Source organism: Cupressus sempervirens, chromosome 8 (genome assembly GCF_028749045.1).
Source record: "Cupressus sempervirens isolate cs-2001-9-10 chromosome 8, ASM2874904v1, whole genome shotgun sequence".
Classification (NCBI taxonomy): Eukaryota; Viridiplantae; Streptophyta; class Pinopsida; order Cupressales; family Cupressaceae; genus Cupressus; species Cupressus sempervirens.
The window spans coordinates 330,275,880-330,297,436 of NC_143125.1; positions in this window are offsets into that span (position 1 = coordinate 330,275,880).

Below are 21,557 nucleotides of genomic sequence, written 5' to 3' on the forward strand. Positions count from 1 at the left end.
TATCAATTTCATAAATGAATTCATGCTCTACATTTTGATTGTCAGGCCTATGACTAGTACTTACTTCATTATTAGAGTCATAATCAAGTATTCTTTCTTTTATTCTAAATTTCTCATCAAATTTCACATGTGAACTTTCAAGTATTATTCTTAGTTTCTGATTAAATTATCTATCTTTTTTTTTTAATGGATATCCAAGAAATATACCTTCATCATTTCTAGGATCAAATGTTCATATATCATCATCTCTCTTGATGTAACATTTTCTTCAAAAAAAACTAAAGTATTTCATAGTAGGTGTATGCCCAAACCAAAGTCCATAAGGTGTCTTGTCAATACCTTGTTTGATTTGTACTATGTTAGTAGTGTATATTGCATTGTTATCTACTTGTCTCCAATACATATTTGATATATTTCCTTCAAGCATTATTGCTCTAGCTTCTTCATTCACTGATTCATTCCTTCTTTATGATATCCCATTCTATTGTAGTGTTTTAGGAGCTAAAAGTTTCCTTTTAATCTCATTGTCTTCACAAAAATTACTGAACTAATTTAATATAAAAAATCCTCTTCTATCTGATCTTAAACATTTTTATCTTCAATCTGGATTCATTCTATACTCTAGTCTTGAATAACTTGAATTTCTCAAAAGTTTAGGATTTCTCTCTAAGAAATTATGCAAACATCATCCTTGTGAATTCATCAATGAAACGAATAAAGTATCTTTCACCACAAAGTGATCTTTTTCTTTTAGGACCACATAAATCTATGTGTACAATCTCCAAATTTATTGATGCAGTGAATAATTTTCTTGGAAAAATTTTCTTTTATTTAGCAGCATACATTCCTTGCAAACTATGTTACAGGTTTCATAATATTAGGTAGATCTCTCATTGCATTTGTAGTACTAATCTTCATGATGTTATAAAAATTTATATGAAAAAATATCTTATGTCATAACCAACTATTATCCACTTTAGCAACCAAACAATTCATCTCAATAAGATTTAATTGAAAAAAATTACCTTACTGATTCTAATCAGTTTACCATCCTTATCCTTGATTGTGCATGTCTTCTTAGAAAACTGTAATAGATGTCTCTTATTAAAAAATTATCCAAAACTTAATAAGTAATGTTTCAATCCATCAACAAAGCAGACATCTTTGGTGCTAGTTTTTCCATCAAGTATAATAGATATTTTCCCCTTAAGAGGAAATGGTGCATTATTACCAACTCTGACTACTCCACCATCATAACAATTAAATTCAACAAATTTATTTCTATTTCCAATCATATGATGTGAGCATCCACTATCTATAATCCAATATGACTTTTTCTTTTCTACATTGATACTAATTATTTTTTCTCTTTTTTAGGGCTTTCTTCTTTAATAAAAACAAATCCTATTTCATCATCTTCATCATCACTTTATAGGAAATTTCTCTTTGAAATCAAATTCATCATCTTGATCAACAAATAAGAAACCTTTTATTATCTTTGAATTGTAGGGCTTCCTATCTTTTACCTTATTTTGTCTCTTAGGACATTGATATGAAAAGTTACAAAATTATTTACAAGTCCAATAAGCATAAGATTTATTACCTCTAGGTCCTCTTTTCATGAGTATTGCAATACCTTCATCTATCTTCCTTTCTTCCTCTTGCATAGTTGCACATTCTTGAGCTTAATCTCCATTTGTGCTTATACTTATGGTTAATTGTCTTTTGTACTTTTGTACACTGGTTCGTAAAGTAATATATATTCTAGTCTAATTTTATTTTTTCTTCAGTCTATGTTTCAATGCTTATAGCTTCCCAAATAATGTTTTCTTGTTAAAGTCAAATGTGACAATAATATTCTCCTCTTAGTTACCTTAGTCTCATAAGAAGGTGCTAATTACTTTAGAATTTTCTATACCACTTCATCTTATGTAATAGTTATGTCACAACTCTTGATTCCTACAGCAATCTCTGGTACTCTTTGAAAATATGACATTATTGATTCATCTTCCTACATTCTATCACTTGAAATCATATCCTTCCACTTTTGTAATTTAGTTTTCTTTTCACACTAATCACCTTCATGAAGAGCTTCTAATCTAACCCAAATATCATAAGTTTCAAGTTCTTTACCTCAAAATATTATGATTCAGGTAGTGCAAAGATCAATGCTTCTCTAGCATACATATTGTACATGAATTTTTCCTTCTCTTAAGTATTACAAGTTTCTAGATTTTCCAACATAGTCTTCATATCCCTTGTGATCATCTCGTAATCAATTCTCATGCATAGAAAATGAGTCTTCATTTTCTCCTTCTAGTTATCATAGTTCTCTCCATCAAATTTCAAAATGTCCTTCTTGAATGTCATGGATATCCTCAAGTTGTTAAGCTTCCTAATAAAGGACTTGATGCTCTAATATCATTTTTTAGAAACTAAAGTTCACCAATAGAACTCTGATGGGGAAGGGGGCCGAATCAGTTACGTGCTTAATAAAACTCAAATTTATCTTATTAAATCCAATTCCAATAATCACTCTATGAAATGACCATAAGATAAGAAACATGCACATTAATACAAGACTTGTTAACTAGGGAAACCCTTGATCAAAGGTAAAACATTAGTGGGAATGATGCCCACAAGATTATGTACTAGTATTAAAAAAAAATCATGTAAGAGTCTATAACCCTATTAGGAGCTAATTCAATATAGTCAATACATGTGAATCCCTATTAGGAGAATTTGAATCCTTGTTAGAAGATTCCAACCCTACTAGGAGTTCCTTCAACCCCATTAGGGGCTGATAAGAAGACCACTAAACCCATTCATAGTGGACTTCAAAGGAGCTATTTTGGAAAAGTAAGTTATAGATTAGTTAGTTCATATTATTGGATTTGTTATCCATTTGAAAAGATGGTTTAATCTTTCATTTTTTGAGTAATCTTCTCAAACAAAGTGCCTTTTTTCTCATCATGTTTTTAATAGGGTAAGAATCTTCTAACAAGGGTCCAAGGTTTCCTAATAGGGATCTATCCTTTAATTGTGTCTATTGTACTAAATGCACTATATTTTACTCCTAAAAGGGTCACAACCTTTCATAAGGAACTTATATATTAGTATAGTATTTCATGGATACTATCCCCATGAAGGTTTTCCCCTCTTATCAAGGGTTTTTCTTAAGGGAAAAAAGTGTGTTATAGTGTATGGTTTCTTATTATTCTGCACCATTGTTATAATTATTAGTGATTGATTATATTAGTTTAGAATTAATTATATTTTATCATATCTCACTCTCCCATCTCATTTTTGGTGAGTGTGTTAGAAATATAGTGTAATGAACCCTTTTTAGGGTCATTCATTTTTGCTACTTTTCCTTTCTTTATTTATATCTTTTTCCATGTTTTCTCGGATATAACTTTATTATGTATGCAATCTGCAATGCTTCAAAAATGGTGAGCCATGTATTTTGATGTGTAGTCGTGTCTCAATATTTATACAACTATTAATGTGTTGCCATTCCATCTCCCTATCATTCAATGTCACTTTATAGTAATTGATGATAGCATCTATATCTACAGTCTAATTTATATACACATCTTTGGACTATAATCTCAATGCCTTGTGAGTTTGAAGTTGCTGATTTCTCCACCTTTCACTATTAATGCCATTGTGGAAACTAAGTGCTCATACCTTTCCTTAATTACCTCAGTTCTTCGTTGATGCCGATGGGATGGTGTGTCTGCTATACCCAAAATCTACACTCCTCAAATGCTTGTGGGTTTTGATATATTATGTGGCTTTCTCCCCACAAGTTGGTCAATGCCATTCTCCCATCTTTGATGATACTCGTTCCATGCCTTCAAAGAATGGTAAGTTGGTATATCCTTCCTGGCAGTTGATATGCCTTATTCCACGTCTACTCGCATCCAAACCTAATGAAAGTAGTGGAGTCTTTGGTGGGTTAGATGCACCTTGATTATGGGAGATAGAACCAAGCAGATAGTCTACACTCTCCTTGTATTCTTCCCCTTTTTATACTATCTCTTTCCACCTGTTGTGGATGGTGATTACTCATATCACTCGCTCTTTAATTAGTGTACTTTGGTGATTACCTTCTTTCACGTGATTGCATATGCCTCGATAGGATTCCCTGTGACTTCCCATCCAACGATTAGTAAATATACAAAATTAGGGCAGCATGAAGAATCGACATGTCAACTTGTATGGTTATTAACGTGTCTCTTTGATGGTGCCCATTAAATAGTTGATCATTATCTTCGATGGTAATTTATAAGAATTATATTAATTGAAAGGTTTAAATAATTGATATATAAAATATTTGGTATATAATAATAAGAGAGAATTGATTGATATTTAACCATTTACTCTTTATTATCATTATTCATTACTAGATATAATATTACATTGATTAATATGTTTTAAATTTAGTAATCAATTTACTATTAGTTATTATTAGTATTTATATTCAAATAATAGTTAAATATATTATTATTTTATTAATGTATAATGTAATTATAATATTTATTATTATCTATTCATTATTATTCTTTATTATCATTGTATAATATACTATTCATATATCCTTAAATTTGGGCTCATGACAAGTCCGCCCCTCTTGAATTTGCTTGTCCTCAAGCAATAATCGTTTCATATTTGTTTCACCTTATATAACAAAACTAACTACTAGATCCCATTCAAATTTTTCCTTATAAGATTACTTCATTCTATTCTATAAAGAGTCACACATGTAGTATGCATTTGAATGCAAAGTAGACATATGAATGTATGAAGACATGAAGGAAACACGAAGCATACACATTGATGCACGAAGACACAAAGTAGACATAATGTAGACACATTATGCATGAAGGCACAAAGCATACACGATGCAAACACATCATACACTCCTTGTTGATTTTCACAATGAAGTAGAGTAAGGAAATGATGTATAAAATATACTTCCCTAATACGCCTTTTGATCATGGACCTGCAACACAAATAATTATTAGCATATAATAGCTCTAAAGAAAGATGAGTCTTGTGATGATTCCTTCCCTTCTTATTATGATCGTCTTGAGATGGTAGATTTATGATGCAAAGGGCACGTGAAACAAGCTACAAGTGGTTCCCTAGAGGATATCCGTAATGTGCTCAAATTTACTCCGCCTCTCCCTTCACCCACTCCCTACCTTAGGATATCATAATGTGGTTGAGAAGATTAATCTAATGAACATAATTATTTGATACAGGAATCTTTCTCTCTCCTTATTATGATCATCTCGAGATGGTAGATTGACGGTGCAAAGGGTGCGCGAAACAAGCTACAAGCGGTTCCCTGGAGGATATCTGTCAGGTGCTCAAATTTACTCCGCCTCTCCCTCCACCAACTCCCTATTTTAAGATATCATAATGTGGATGAGAAAATGAAGGTTAATCTAATGAATAGGAATCTTTATCTCTTCTTATTATGATCATCTTTAGATGGTAGATTGATGGTGCAAAGGGCACGTAAAACAAGCTACAAGCGGTTCCCTGGAGGATATCCATCATGTGCTCAAATTTACTCCACCTCTCCTTCCATCCACTCCCTATCTTAAGAGATCATGATGTGGATGAGAAAATAGACCCCTATGTACTATCTAATCACATGGCTTGTTTACCACTTAATAGCTTTATTATTTTCTATGCTTCAATTGCCCTTTTTTTAACCTTCTTACTCCCTTAAAACTACCTTATTACCTTCTAAATTAGTTCCCTTCTTTTTTTTTGAAATACTCCCCCTATAATTTTAGCTTTAACATGTGTTTGAATTTGCAATGGTGTATGGTATTTGAAATTTACAAAAAGGTTCTCTCTTCAATTAAATCTTCCCAAGCTTATTATGACTCACTTGGATCTTCTTAATGGCCTCTAGGTTTTCCTTTAATCTTTCTAATTTCCCATTTCATTATTTTTTTTATTCCCCTCAACTCTTCTCCTGCACAGGTACAGATTCATCCTTATAAAGAATGTTGGCCCTGATCAATTTCAGACATGTAAATAAAGAATAATTTGTTGGGCCAAGCTTTCCATTATTAATGTCCCCTACTAGGACATTAAATTATTCATTATAGATTTTTGCCATTCCTCTTTTATAGACCAAAGATTTATATTTCTCCATATTCAATCTGCATTATTAATCACTGTTTCTTTTAGTATAAATTGCACCATCAATCTTCATCATGCAGTTGATAGATTTAGTTGCTAAAGATGACTATGATCTTTGTTTATTGATTGTGGTGAAGCTTCATCAACCACAATTCTATCATGTTATTGTGACTGTTCTAATGTTGATAATTATCTGCAATGGTATGACTTTAATGCTTTATTAGAATTCGGATGTGGAAAATGCTACTGTTTGGATGGTTCTATACAAAAATTATACATCTTCATATGCAAATTTATGTTGAGACCGCATTTTTATTGATCTTTTCTCTCTGACTAAAATCTAACACAGTCGATTATACAGAGTACTAAAATTCATCTCTTGAAAATTAAAATATTCATGGAAGTTGTGTCCAAGATGTAATTGGCTTTTTCACTTCATTTTGATCTCTGAGTGTTGTATTTCATGCTATTTCATTTTTTATTTTTTTTTATGAACTAAGACCATTGTTTTCCATTTGGGATTCTTGTTCTTATTGCTGGCCATGAGTTTGTACACTTATTAGTGCTCCATTTCTTAGGGTTTTGCTATAATCAAACTCTCAGGGTAGTATTCTAGGTTTTTTTAGATCATAGATGGATTTTCAAATAATTGTGCGTATGCTGCTACTAGTCATGATGTACATACTTCAATATGTAGAATGTGTGATGGTACTACTTTAGGTTGGTCCTTCTAACATATTTTATGGTTAGAAATTTCCATTGTTTCATTTTATTTTAGAATTCATATCAACAACTTCTTCCTCAATTCCAATTCACATGTTAGGAAACTCTTGTTGAGAAAAAAATACTTTAGATCTCCCTGTGGGTGCTGCCAAAATAATTCTGGAATCATTAACATGCACGTATGTCCCACTGCATATGGTCACTATGAATTTTTGTTCAAATATACATGTTATGATCGTTTGAGTCATGGCATATGGTTACAGGGACAGAAGAAGATGTGGATATACGAGGAAATGCACAATATGGATATTAGGAGGAGTGTGCTATCCTTGCGGCAACATCAAGAATCCTTGGGGGCCATGGTAATAGTAAAATGCTTCTCCATCTGAGGCCACATCAAGATTTACATCTGGTGGAATATCTTGCCAAAATTTTTGAGATGGTCCGTATCTTGTAAAAAGTAGAAATCAGAATGTACAATAGCACAATCTTCTCGAAATAACAACTCTCAATGCTCTAATGTGGAAATATGTATTTGGAATTTGGATTGGACTAAAGTCTTGATTGTCCCATGTTTCTGCTCCCATTGTCTATCGCACAATGCATAGATATTGTGTTTCAGAAATTTCATTCAATCTTTGATAACAAAAATATGATGGCCGCACAATAATTTTATTACTATTTCTTTTAATTATCATTAAATCCCATAGTGATGTTTTTCCCAATCACGAGCAATTTTCACCTGGTGCTAATTTCAATGTTTGAACTAAAATTTTACAAATAGGCGATTGATTCTGAGAACTCATCGTTTTATTGTCTCTATCATAGTAGGCCTGAGAACGTTGTGACAGGCATAGCAATCCCATTGGGTACGAGCACTGACATTTTCAAAAGCCATTGTAGGTTCTGACGCCTTGATATTTCAAGATATACCACTCACACTATAGTTTATATTGTACCACCTTATTTTCTTGATGTGGAAACCTATCTTCTTACACGTTCTATGTTGGTTTGTACACTCCGTACTATCCACTCTTACTATTTTCAAGAGTGATTATGCCTCAAAATATTTCTATTCTATGTGCCTATGCAAATAGCAAGTGTCACATCATCCAAGTGTGTCTAGCTCAAGGATGGCAGAACCCCATGCTTCAGGATGCTCTCAGGTATGCCATTTTTGATATATCTATCATTTGCTGGCCCAAATAGTGCCCTAGATCACTAAATTCAGTCTTTGTTGATCTTAGGGCTGCCATATTTGGGGATCAGAGAGAATTTTTTTTTTTTTCAACCTTATTACGCAGGAGCCTGAGAATGCCATCTGATTCAAATATTCTAGTAAGAAATCCTATATCAAATTTTAGTAGTTGATTAGGTTATTTTTCATAGGGTGGCAAGATCGTGGCTCTGATACCAATTGTAATGACCCCTTTTTAGGGTCATTCATTTTTGCTACTTTTCCTTTCTTTATTTATATCTTTTGCCATGTTTTCTTGGATATAACTTTATTATGTATGCAATCTACAATGCTTCAACAATGGTGAGCCATGTATTTTGATGTGCAGTCGTGTCTGAATATTTATACAACTATTAATGTGTTGTCCTTCCATCTCCCTATCATTCAATGTCACTGTATAGTAATCGATGATAGCATCTATATCTACACTCTAATTTATATACACATCTTTGGATTGTAATCTCAATGCCTTGTGAGTTTGAAGTTGCTAATTTCTCCACCTTTCACTATTAATGCCATTGTGGAAACTAAGTGCTCGTACCTTTCCTTAATCACCTCGGTTCTTCCTTGATGCCAATGGGATGGTGTGTCTGCTATACCTGAAATCTACACTCCTCAAATGCTTGCAGGTTTTGATATATTATGTGGCTTTCTCCCTGTGAGTTGGTCAATGCCATTCTCCCATCTTTGATGATACTCATTCCATGCCTTCAAAGAATGGTAAGCTGGTATATCCTTCGTGGCAGTTGATATGCCTTAGTCCACGTCTGCTCGCATCCAAACTTAATGAAAGGAGTGGAGTCTTCGGTGGGTTAGATGCACCTTGATTATGGGAGATAGAACCAAGCAGATAGTCTACACTCTCCTTGTATTCTTTCCCTTTTTATATTATCTCTTTTCACCTGCTGTGGATGGTGATTACTCGTATCACTCACTCTTTGATTAGTTTACTTTGGTTATTACCTTCTTCTGTGTGATTGCATATGCCTCGACAAGATTCCTTGTGACTTCCCATCCGACGATTAGTAAATATACAAAATTAGGGCAGCATGAAGAATCAACATGTCAACTTGTATGGTCATTAATGTGTCTCTTTGATGGTGCCCATTAAATAGTTGATCATTATCTTCGATGGTAATTTATAAGAGTTATATTAATTGAAAGGTTTAAATAATTGATATATAAAATATTTGGTATATAATAATAAGAGAGAATTGATTGATATTTAACCATTTACTCTTTATTATCATTATTCATTACTAGATATAATATTACATTGATTAATATGTTTTAAATTTAGTAATCAATTTACTATTAGTTATTATTAGTATTTATATTCAAATACTAGTTAAATATATTATTATTTTATCAATGTATAATGTAATTATAATATTTATTAGTATCTATTCATTATTATTCTTTATTATCATTGTATAATATTCTATTCATATATCCTTAAATTTGGGCTCATGACATATAGATTACTAAGAGGGGGGGTGAATTAGTAATTTACAAATTTTAGTCGCCAACTGGATATTATTACTTCCTTTAAACCATGCATAACAAAGCAATAAAGTAATACTAAATAGTAATAGTAACAATGCACAAAGATAACTCATAACACCATATTTTGTTAACTTGGGAAAAACTAGCCAAGTGAAAATGTTGGTGGGGATGATACCCACTAGATTATATACTGATATATAAGTTCCTTATTAGAGGATGGACCCTATTAGGAGTCAATGAGAAAATTCAGTATAAGGAGTCCCTATTAGGAGACTTTTTAGGATATTCCAACCCTATTAGGAGACTTTGAATCTTTTTTAGGAGATTCCAACAATGTTAGGAGTTGTGGTACAATGTATGCAAGAAGAGCTCGCTGCTCAAACATGCAATTTCAATTACAAGAAGAGCTCACTATTCAAATAGGTAATTTAGAGTTATCTGTTTTCTTTGACTAATCTCAGATCTTTAGCTTGATCTTGGATCACCAGATAGCTCATATAAAAAATTTCATATATTGCTTTCACAAGATTTTGCTCTTTATAATTCACAATTCACATTTTCATAATAGCTCACTTCTTCTTATCATAAAATGCCCTTTGCATAAATACCATGCCTTTGCACAAATTGTTGCTAGGTTGGTTAAGACCACAAACCATTTTTCCAAGTTAGAGTAAACATCTAGGATGTCGACCCTAATTGGACAAGTAATTTTTTTACAAACAAAACAATTCTTTCCTTCAATTCCACTGTCCTGCTTCATCAAAACATGATTATCTCTATTATGTATAGTTTGTACTAACTTTTGAGGTTATACATGTCATCATCAACATGTATACTATCTCCATGTAACTTTTTTAGTCATAATATGACATCAGCAAAATGTTATAAACAAGATAATACACTGTTGTAAATCAAATTCTATACTTAGACAATTTTCTGATTACCAAACACTAAGTATCTTTATTTTTGAGGTTTCTTGTCAAAATGTACATCATGTGTTGCCATAAATGAAAATAATTACATATCATTATTAGCCAATTGTCAACAGTGTTGACTTTAATTCTTAATAATTAGTACCAAAGCATCAGGTCCTCTTTGAGAAGGAACCTCAGTAGCTTGAGGGAATTTACAATGGCATACATGAAGGAAAATCCTAAATTTGATGGAGATAATTACAACAGTTGCAAGAAAAAGATAAAAATACATTTGATTTGCATGGGAATAGATTATAAGTCTATCACCAAGATTTAGACTAGCTTTAATACAAAGTGATCTATCTTCATACATAGGTAAGGAGAAGAAGGAATTTTAGTATAACTTGGTTACAAGGAAAGCACTTAGTAGTGAAATATTTAAAGTAGAGTTGATAGAGGTAAAATAACTTGATTCTTTTGACAAGTTTTGGGTTAAGTTAGGAAAGGGTTAGAAAGTAAAGTCCACCAAGATTGTTAAAAAGGAGGTGAATGAATTATGTATTTAAATTAACTCTTAATATCATTATTAATTTTCAAACATGTAAATAATAGATGCAATAACCATAGAAAGATAATCATGCACAATAACATTAGATATGTTAATTAGGGAAATCCCTGATCAAAGGGAATACCTTAGTGGGAATTATACCCACAAGATTATGTACTAGTATAAAATTTCCTGGTGAAGGGATGAACTCTCTTCGGAGGCAATGAAATACAATGAGTACATATGAGTCCCTATTAGGAGACTTTGAATCCTTGTTAGAATATTTCAACCATGTCAAGAGTTGTGCTTAGGAGTTGAAAGGAGGAAAAATTAACCCACTATTCAAATAACTAGTATAAAAGTTTCGTGTTAAAGGATTAACTCTCTTAGGAGACAATGAAATACAATTAGTACATATGAGTCCCTATTAGCAGACTTTTAATCCTTGTTAAAAGATTCCAACCATGTCAGGAGTTGTGCAAACCCTGTTAGGAGTTGAAAGGAGTTATACATTTAAAATAACTCTTTATATCATTATTAATTTTTAAAAGTATAAATAATAGATGCAGCAATCATAGAAAGATAATCATGTACAATACCATAAGATATATTAACTAGGGAAACCCTTGATTAGAGGGAAAACCTCAGTGGGAATAATGCCCACAAGATTATGTACTAGTATAAAAATTCCTTGTGAAAGGATGGACTCTCTTAGGAGCCAGTGAAATACAATCAATACATATGAGTCCCTATTAGGAGACTTTGAATCCTTGTTAGAAGATTCCAACCATGTTAAGAGTTGTGTCGACCCAGTTAGGAGTTGAAAGGAGGACAACTAAACCCACTATTCAAATAGCCTTAGATTGTCTTTAGAAAATAATCTTTTATCAAAATCTATCCAAGTTCTCAATTGACTAAAAATAAACTTCTTTTCCAATATAGTTCCTTTGAATCTCATAGTACATCCTTAACATCAATCTCTACTTTGATCATATACAATTCACATCCAAGTTCAGATAACTAACAAAATAATTTCACTGATCCAATCACCACACTTACAACCAAGGAAATGAACTTTCCTTTATACTAAGTCCTAAAACAAGTATTGATTCATCCCTGAGACTTTCCTCAATTTAAAATTAATAATATATGACATCATTAAGATATTTTTCATTAAGTAAAATAGGTTTTAATGGGGCCCTAAAACTCTTACATGACTAAAAGTAAAACATAGATAAAGTGCTTAAGGTATCAAACAAACTAAAAGAAACATTTTGAAATGGCCCCCCATAGGGAAACAAGATAAAAACCAAACAAAAATAGGGGAGCAAAACAAAAAGCTATAAGAGGCCCAAAAGCCAAGAAAGTTTCTCAGGTAATTTCTTTGAGTATTTTCGTAGCTCAAATTTCCAACTTACACATTCTTCTAGCTGCCTCTTTCATATCAAACAAATCTTTATCAAGTTCCTAGATATCCTTCTTCTTTGTCCTGGATCTATTTCTCTTCCTCAAGCCATCCTTAGGAGACCTATCTTCGGTGTTGTTAGGAGAATGGTCATCCTCCTTGTTGACCTTGTGTTCTTCAATTTTAATAAGCACCTTTATGTTCTCATTGGCCTCTTTAAGGGTGTTCTAGCTTTTCTCAGCAATATTTTTCATAGAGCCCTCCATGATTTGAAATCTACTCTTCACTTCCTCCACTCTATTATCCATGTCCTTATCCTCCTCTATTTTCCTTTTTTGGAAACTACAATTATCCCTCTCCAATCTATTCACTCTATATTTGAGCTCCTAAATTTCATGGAAAGTCCATTTAGTGGTTCAATAGCTATCCACGACACTATTTTTTGCATTGTTAAGTAAATCCATTTGAGGTTTTTCCTTTGTAATATCACTTAAAATCACAAGGGTTGGGTCAATAAGCTCCTCCATTTTTTTTTCCCCTATTTATTCTCCTTGACCATATATTAATCATTTCTCTATTGATCCCCATCCTCACAAAAATAGTATACAAATTCCTCTACACCACATTTCTATATTTACTCAAAATCATGCATTTGTAATGGTTGGATCCAAATTCCTTGTAACCATGCTCGTTCTCTTCCCCACACCCCTACTTCTTATCATCCTCATCATCATCACTATCCTTCCTTGCCTCTTGAGTTTCCTCTTTGGATTCAAAATTCTTCCCTCTTTACAAACCCATGAAAGTCTTGCCCTCATAATCCTCCTCTCTATTGGCAGACATTTTTATGGTAATATTTCTCTTACCACCCATCCTCTTCTTATCCTCCTCCTCTCAGAGATTGGTTTCCTCTTGTCCATCAGTGTTTTTTCTCTCCATATCCATGCCCTCTACCCTTTCATTTTAGTCCCTATTAGACAAAATCTCAAAGCCCTATTTAGGTTTGGTATTCTCTTTTTTCTCCTTCCTCTCCATTTTGATTCTCTTTTTTCCAATTTTTTGCTATGGGTAGCATTCTCCTCTGTGTCTAAGTGCATCTCTTGGTTGTCCTTAGTTTTAGAAGGAGTATAGTCATCTCTCGACTCATTTGATTCATCTTTACCCTTCTTCCCCACCTTCCTATTCTTAATTTCTTTCCCCATAGACCTAGCTTTAAAAAAATTGTAGATTAATAGCAAGAGGCCCTCATGGAAGGTTGGATTACTTTAGTGCTTCTCCTTATAGTCATTAATATTCTCACTAATAGATGATTAAATGAAAAAAGGAATAGATATCTTTGTCCCATACCTGAAATGGTTAAGAAGCACAAAATGGTGGGTGCAGAGGTGATTGAATCTCATGTCGAGGGAAATTTACTTGATTATAACCCTCATTACAAACCTCCTTAGTGGCTTAATAGAGCTCATCAATTAGTAGGTACCTTTCTTCACTAAGGTCTTCTTTTCCTCCAAATCTTTGGTGAATTCAACCACAGCCTACCCATAAATATTTTTATGTCTATAGAATTTCTTCCCTGTGATGGGTATGCCTGTCACTATAGAGAATATAACATACCCCATCATCATGAAATCCACTCCATCAATCTTTGCAATCCACTCTTTCCATCTCTTAACCATGTTTTGCATAACGTAGGGTTTCTACCCATGAAGTCATTCAATGAAAGTGGTAATGTCACCTTTTTTCAAAATATTCCACACCTTAGAGCATCTTGCCACTTCTAAGTTCATCCTTAGGTTCCCTCCTATGTCTTTCCCCCACCATGATTTCTTCCTTTGTACAAAATTTTCTTCTAGTATTGATAAACTTCAAATTTAGATTATTTTCAACACTAATCATTTTCATAGAACTCCTTTTCACCTTATGTACTCAATTCCCAAAACTGATCCTCAAATTGAGATAATGGATATTATTATTATGAATCATAAAATTATTGTTGTACTTACACATAATGTTTTGGCACATTTCCTATAACTCATAAACTTTCATAATGTACCTTTAATTATTCCCAATCTACCTAGGATCCTTTCCCTTTCTATTAGCTCAAGGATTTCCAGTAGAAAAGTATGCTTGTTCGTCCACTTTACCACTTCATTATTCTTGACTATCTGGTTGGCCAAACTATTACTCACTTGGTTGGCTTCCTCATACTAATGAGCTACATAAGTATTATCAAAACTCTTAAGGTGTTGACTGCAGTCTTCAATGATATTCATAATCATCCATGTAGGCTTATTCTTCTCATTAAGACAGTCTATAATATTCTTTGAGTCTCCTTCTAGCCAAAGATTTTTGACTCACATGTCCCAAGCTAGTTTGATAGTTTGATGAGCCACAATCACCTCTACATAATGGTTATTTTTCATGCCTAGAGGTGCTAGACATTAGAAATTGTTTTTCCATGTGCATTTCAAATGATACCTCCCACCCTAGCCTTTCTCGGGTTGCCTTTGGCCACCCCATCAAAATTTTCTTTGTACCAACCCTCAGGTAGGAGAGTCCATCTACAATCTTCCCTCTTATTAGTATCCATATCCTTTATGTTGAGAAGAGGGTTATGTTCTTTATTGGTATATTAGTTTTCCAACAAAATGTTAAGGCTTTTGTGGAAGACTATTTAGTATTTGTTTCTTTCTCCCCAAATTTTTTGTTATTTTTATCTTTCCACACTCCCCAATGGACACGAGGAAAAGTCCATTTCCACAAGACCTTGTTCCTATTCCCATCCACCACATGATGCCATTATTCAAGGAGATTAGTAGTGTTGTTAGGAAAACACCAGGTCATTTTGAAAAAATGATAGGAAATAAGACTAGATATCTCTGGTGAAGTGGCAATGTATAAAGCTATGATCCACACTCTTGCTATGAAATTTACATAGAATGCATCTATTGGGAATCATATTTTCCCTCTTGGTGAGGTTATCCACTATCAAAATACATTTTTGGAGCATTATCCAAAAATAAAATGCTAATTTTGGGAATAAGGCCTGGATACCAAGCATTAGCCCAAATAGGGGTAATTTCTTTGTTTTGCTTGGTCTCATAGCCAAAGGCTATTGTGTAGTTTCCATCCTTTGTCTCCCCCATATAATGGTATCCTTATTGTGGGACAAAGGTATATGCCTTACCATATCCATCAATGGTATTAGTTCTTGGGATACCTCAATCAGATTAACTCAATCATTATTATCCTTGTAGTCACTCACTTTACACCCAAATCATTCCATACAAGAGTTTCCCCATCTATTAAATGGCTCTATGTTCCATAAAGGCCCTTGTCTTAACTAGTCATCATGCTAGAAATTAATGTTTTCACCATTACCCAATTTTCATTTAGCTTTCTTAAATGTTGTACTCTTCATCCTCATAATGTCATTCCAGATGTTTGATCCCCTTGGGTAAAGGTCCTTACTAATGAAATATCTAAAATTGATATTAGCTACATACTTGTCCTTCAAGATATCCCTTCATTCCCCTATGGTGTTGAAAATCCTCCATATTTGGTTAGCTTAGAGGGCTCAATTGAACTGTTTAAAATTCCTAATCCTCAACCCCCCTACTTTTTGGGTCTACAAATGGTCTCCCAAGCCACCAATGAATACTTCTTATTTCCATCAGTACCAACCCACATGAAATTCCTCTAAATGGATTCCAAAGTATCAACCACCTCTGAAGGAATAAAGAAGAGGCTTAAAGCATAAGTTGGCAAGTTCTACAGAGTAGATTTGATTATAAGCACTTTTCCTGTTTGACTTAGGGTGATGCCTTTCAAACCCGTCAGCTTTCTATTGAATCTATTGATGAGATTATTCCAAAAGAGATTAAGAGGTTTGTTCCCCAAAGGAAGCCCTAGATAAGTGGAAGGAAGAGAACCAATATTACAACCCAAAATGCCTACAATTTTCCTCTATTTTTCCACTAGGGTGTATATAAAGAAGACCAAACTCTTGCTCTAGTTAATGAATTGGCCAGTGGTATTGGAATAAGTATTGAGGATGCTCTTCAAATTTCTAGCTTTGTTCACCAAAGCCTCTCCCCCTAAAATGGTGTCATCCATGAATTGTTGATGAGAGAAGGTCAAGGGACCAGAGGAAGGTTTTAAGCCAATAATTTCCCCCTCTTCTCCTTTTGTCATGAATAAGTCTTCCCAGGCGTTCTGCCAGAATGATAAAGAGGATCAGTGAAAGAGGGTCACCTTACCTAAGACCCCTAGAAGATTTGAAGAAATTGGAGGGTGTCCCATTAGCCATAATCATAAAGGAGGGGGTGGATATCAATTGAGTATAATTATTTCTAGTTTTGTCATTGAAACCAAAAGCTTCCAAAATTTTATCTAGGTACCCCTAATCCATCTTGTCATAAGCCTTTGAAAGATCAATTTTGAGTGAAAATCCTTCCTTTTTCCTTCCTCTAAGGAGTGGATCACCTCATGCACAACATTGATGAAATCAAGGATTTGTCTACCAAGGAAAAATCTCGATTGCTAAGGTGCAATAATCTCTGATGATAATTTGATAATTCTATTAGTTAAAACTTTTGCAAAGATCTTGTAAAAAGAGTTGCAGAGACTAATGGGTCTAAAATTATCAAAAGAGTCTACACCTATAACTTTAGGAATCAACACCAAAAAAGTAGCATTGATCTCTTTAAGTAAGTTCTTGGCACCAAAAAATTCCTAAACCAATTTAACAAGGTCATCTTTAATAACTTCCCAGTACATTTGGAAGAGAAGAGTAGGGAAACCATCAGGGCCTGGGGTTTTCTTAGCTACCAGAGTGAGAACAACATCCTTAAATTTCCTCAACATCTAGGATAGCCACCAAAGCCTTATTTTGCATAAAATTTAACACATTGGGAATGGTATTAAGAATTTCATTCTAGTCCTCTTCACCCAAGTTTAAATCATTGGATAGAATGGTAGAGAAATATCTAATTGCTTCCTCCGCTATGTCTTTATCTTCCCCTATAGTATTAGCCCTCTTTTTAATACCACTAATTTTATTGGCAAACCCTATATTTCTTAGTAGATAGTTGAAAGAATCTGGAGTTTTTATCCCCTTCCTTGAGCAAAACCAATCTAGAACATTGCCTCCAAAACATTTCCTCTTTTCCCATGATGTTGTGAAGGTCATCCAGGATAGCCTTTTCAGATTTTAGTCTACTTTCATCATATCCCATATTTTGTATCTCTTCCTATACCTCTTCAAGATCCTCCAAAATCCTATCTTTTGATTGAAAAATATTACTAAAGTCCATTTTGTTCCACTTTCTAATCTCCATTTTAATGTTTCTAAGTTTTTTAGCCACCTTATACATATCAGTGCCTTCCACCTCTATACTCCACCACTCCTTAATTTTGTCAAAAATACTAGGGTGAGTCGACCACATCTTCTCAAATCTAAATGAGAAATCCTTTTTCCTATTGATAGTTTCTAAGGTGAGAGAAATAGGAGAATGATCCAATCCAAATCTCACCATAGAGGAAAGTTTTTAATGATACTAATTCATCCAATCCAAAGTGATTAGGGCCCTATCCATCCTAACTTGAATGCAATCCATATCGACTCTCCTATTAGATCAAGTGTATTTCCTACCTTGAAGATTAACATCTAGAAGGGCCAAGTCTTTGATCATATCAGTCAAATGTTGTCTACTTTCCAGGTCAAGTGGGAGCCCACCTAATTTCTCTATGGCTAAAAGAAAATTATTGAGATCTCCCATAATAATCCCCTTAGGATCTCCCACCATGGCCATTAAATCATAAATTTTATTCCAATAAAGTCTTCTACCATTCATAGAATTAGGGGCATAGATAGTCACAATAGTCCAACTGACCTGGTCCTTGGGATTTTTGAAATTCATGAGCAAAATATTACCTTTACCAAAAATGATTTCCACTTTAAAAGTATCCATCCATATCACTAACAGACCTCCAAAAGCCCCCTTAGAATCTGTGGCTGCATTCTTCATACCTTTATTGAAAATAATCCTTTCAACTTTCTCCTTCCTCATTTTAGTTTCTCGACTCAAGAAAATTTTTTTCCTATGATCCTTTATCATATTCCTAAAAATTTCCTATTTGTGGATTCCATTGAGTCCACAAATGTTCTAGATGTGACCTTCATAGTTTATTCTAGGAGCATGTTTCATGGATGGTTCTCTGGATCCCATCCATAATATTTCTTCTCATTTCTTCCTTTTTGATTTGGTACTTGTTCTTCCTACCTAGAGTGTTGGATTTACTTCTTGTGTCAGCTTTTACTCTGCTCCTCGTAGCTATAGGAGAGACCATTGGTGGGTCCCTATTTTTTTTCTTTTTCTTATTGTTAACTATTATCCATGGTCCTACATTGAAATCTTTACAACTATCAAATAGTGACTCCATCCTAGAAAAATGGCTAGGAGTAGAGGTAGATACCATCTCAAGAAATCAGTTAACTTTCATAGGAGAAACCCCATTGCTTCTGCTAAAGTTTGATTCTTGTGTTAGAGAAGTTCCCTGCATCTCCACTGATCCCCCAAAATCTTAGGTGTCATGAATGAAGGATACCTCATTTATTTCCTCCACTATGAAGTTTTCATCCTCTATATTCTCTACAACCATAATTACCCTCCCCCCTACCAGAGTTATGATTTTAGGGTTAGTCTCAAAAACTTCCATTCCACTATTGCCTATTGCCATCTAGGCCTTTTGTTGCTCCAACTCTGTATTTTCTATTATTCCTTCCAAACTATGGTGATCCTAAGGGATCACCATTTTATCTCTCTCTCCTAGAACTTCCCCCTTAGGGATCTTTTCATTGGGGTCTTTCTCCTTCCACACCTTCCTAGAAGCCTTAGCTTGATTTAGAACTTTTTGTTGGTTCTAGGTTTCTTTTCTTTTCCCTTGTTTATTTTGAGCCTTGTAGGCTTTTTCCTTCTCAATGAAAATAGGGCATGTTTTTGCTTTGTGTCCTACTTTTTTGTAATGGAAGCAGGAAAAAGGTGCATTTTCATAATCTATCTATTGCACTTGCCTTCCCAATCTTGATTGAAACTCAATCACTTGAGGCATGTCTTGACCCTCAACCACTCTAATGCATATACTGGCATATGTAAGTCTCTTCTTGGCTGATGTAATTAGATCAATAGATAGCAACTCCCCAAAAGAGTTAGTCATTCCATAAAACACATAATCATGCTAGTATTTAAGGGGAAGTTTTGACAATCTTATCCAGATCGGGGCCTGGGTCAAGAAATCATTGTTGAGGTCAAGGTTGGATGTCCACTTTTGAAGAATGAGAGTAGACTTCCCCATCAACTAGTTTTTCATACAAAGAATCCTTGACCAATCCTCTAGGTAGGGAAACTCAAAAGACATAAAACCTTTAGCCATAGTCATTACTTTAGCTTGTCCTTTTAGCTCCTACTTGTTCCTAGCAAAGATTCGAACTATATCTATTTTTGGTCAAGGGCCTATGAACTTACCCACCTGAGTTACTACCATACTTAGAATATTATGTTCAGTAATCTCTATAGGTACTTCTAAGGAAAATATCCCCTTCTTTTTGTTTTATTTATCAATAATCTTAGGGAAGGAGGATTTATCCGATGGTTTGAATCCAAATAGATTACTCCATTGTCCCCAGACACCTGGGGTCCCTCTGGATGCCCTTGATTTTGGAGCAATGCCTTCTTTTTCTCCTAGATCTAACTGCAAATCCCATGGGTCCTCATCTTCTATTGCATCCCCCTTTCCTTCATCTTACCGTGCTCTATGCCCATAGTTTGATCATCCTATCCATTCTTTGTAGGTTTCCCACTCAAAACCACATTCAAAAGTTGGCTTCCCCACCCTGCTCTACTCATCCTAATCAAATCCAAAAATGAAATCATTAAGACATTACACAGTATGTTACATTACAATTAAATACTTCCCAAAATTATTTTACCAATAGTTAGCTCACAAGAAATAATACATTAAAAAAACTTTATAAATCGACTCAAACTACATATATAATTTCTCCATTTGGAACATAGCATCTTGAACATGTCTTTGACCTTCCTCTAAACACGTTGAACACAATTCCCTCTCTACTAAAAGATACAACTAATTTACTAGTACCTTCTTTCTAGAAACTCTCTAAAATCTACCTCCAAAAAGCATCACATAAATCTACCATATCTCTACATCTCATTCTGTGCTTTCCTAATAGATGATGGGATTATGACCAAATAACCCTCCATGTTCCTTTAAGATGCAACCTTATCTTTTCTTATGTTCATTGGAAATGTATGAATTAATGTATTGTGACATAAATTTCACACTCGACTCAATTCAGGTAGAGTCATAGTCATGCCAAATCAAAAGGTACATTTCTATATCATGTGCATCTAGTATCAAATGCAATAACTTTGAAATTACTTAATGAATCAATTCTTATATTGAATGAGGAAAATATCAAAAACTAAAAGTAATACTTTGCAAATCTTTTATGAAAATTTAATAATTTATTCATCAAGATATTGTTCAAATGCTCCGCACAAGCCATGAAAATAGTTAGAAATGAATTCATTATCTTGAATTTAAAATATGCATACATGTGTGTAAAGAAAAAAGTATAAATGGAAAATAGGGGGCAATGACTGGCTGATGTTTGGTTGGATTTGATAATGGTGCTCTTGCTATCTTGTATTCTTTCTACCATGAGTTCTAAAAAGTTTAAAAGAGAAGGGGTTAGATCCATTGGATCTAGCAATGACTAGGCCTTCATAGATATATCATATGCATAAATTCATACTTAAATCAAAATATATATAGATATATTTCTAACTAGTTTGCTTCATGTGTAGAGACAAGTGCTACTGCTTATCAAGTGGATGTAAATGTGGCTCCCACAATGGTTTGATCCTAGCTTGCTAATTAATCAAATATTTATACTAAGAAAATGAATATGCTCATGGACCCTTTCTGTTAACAAAGCAAGTTGGCTAATGAACAAGATCACACAATCAAACA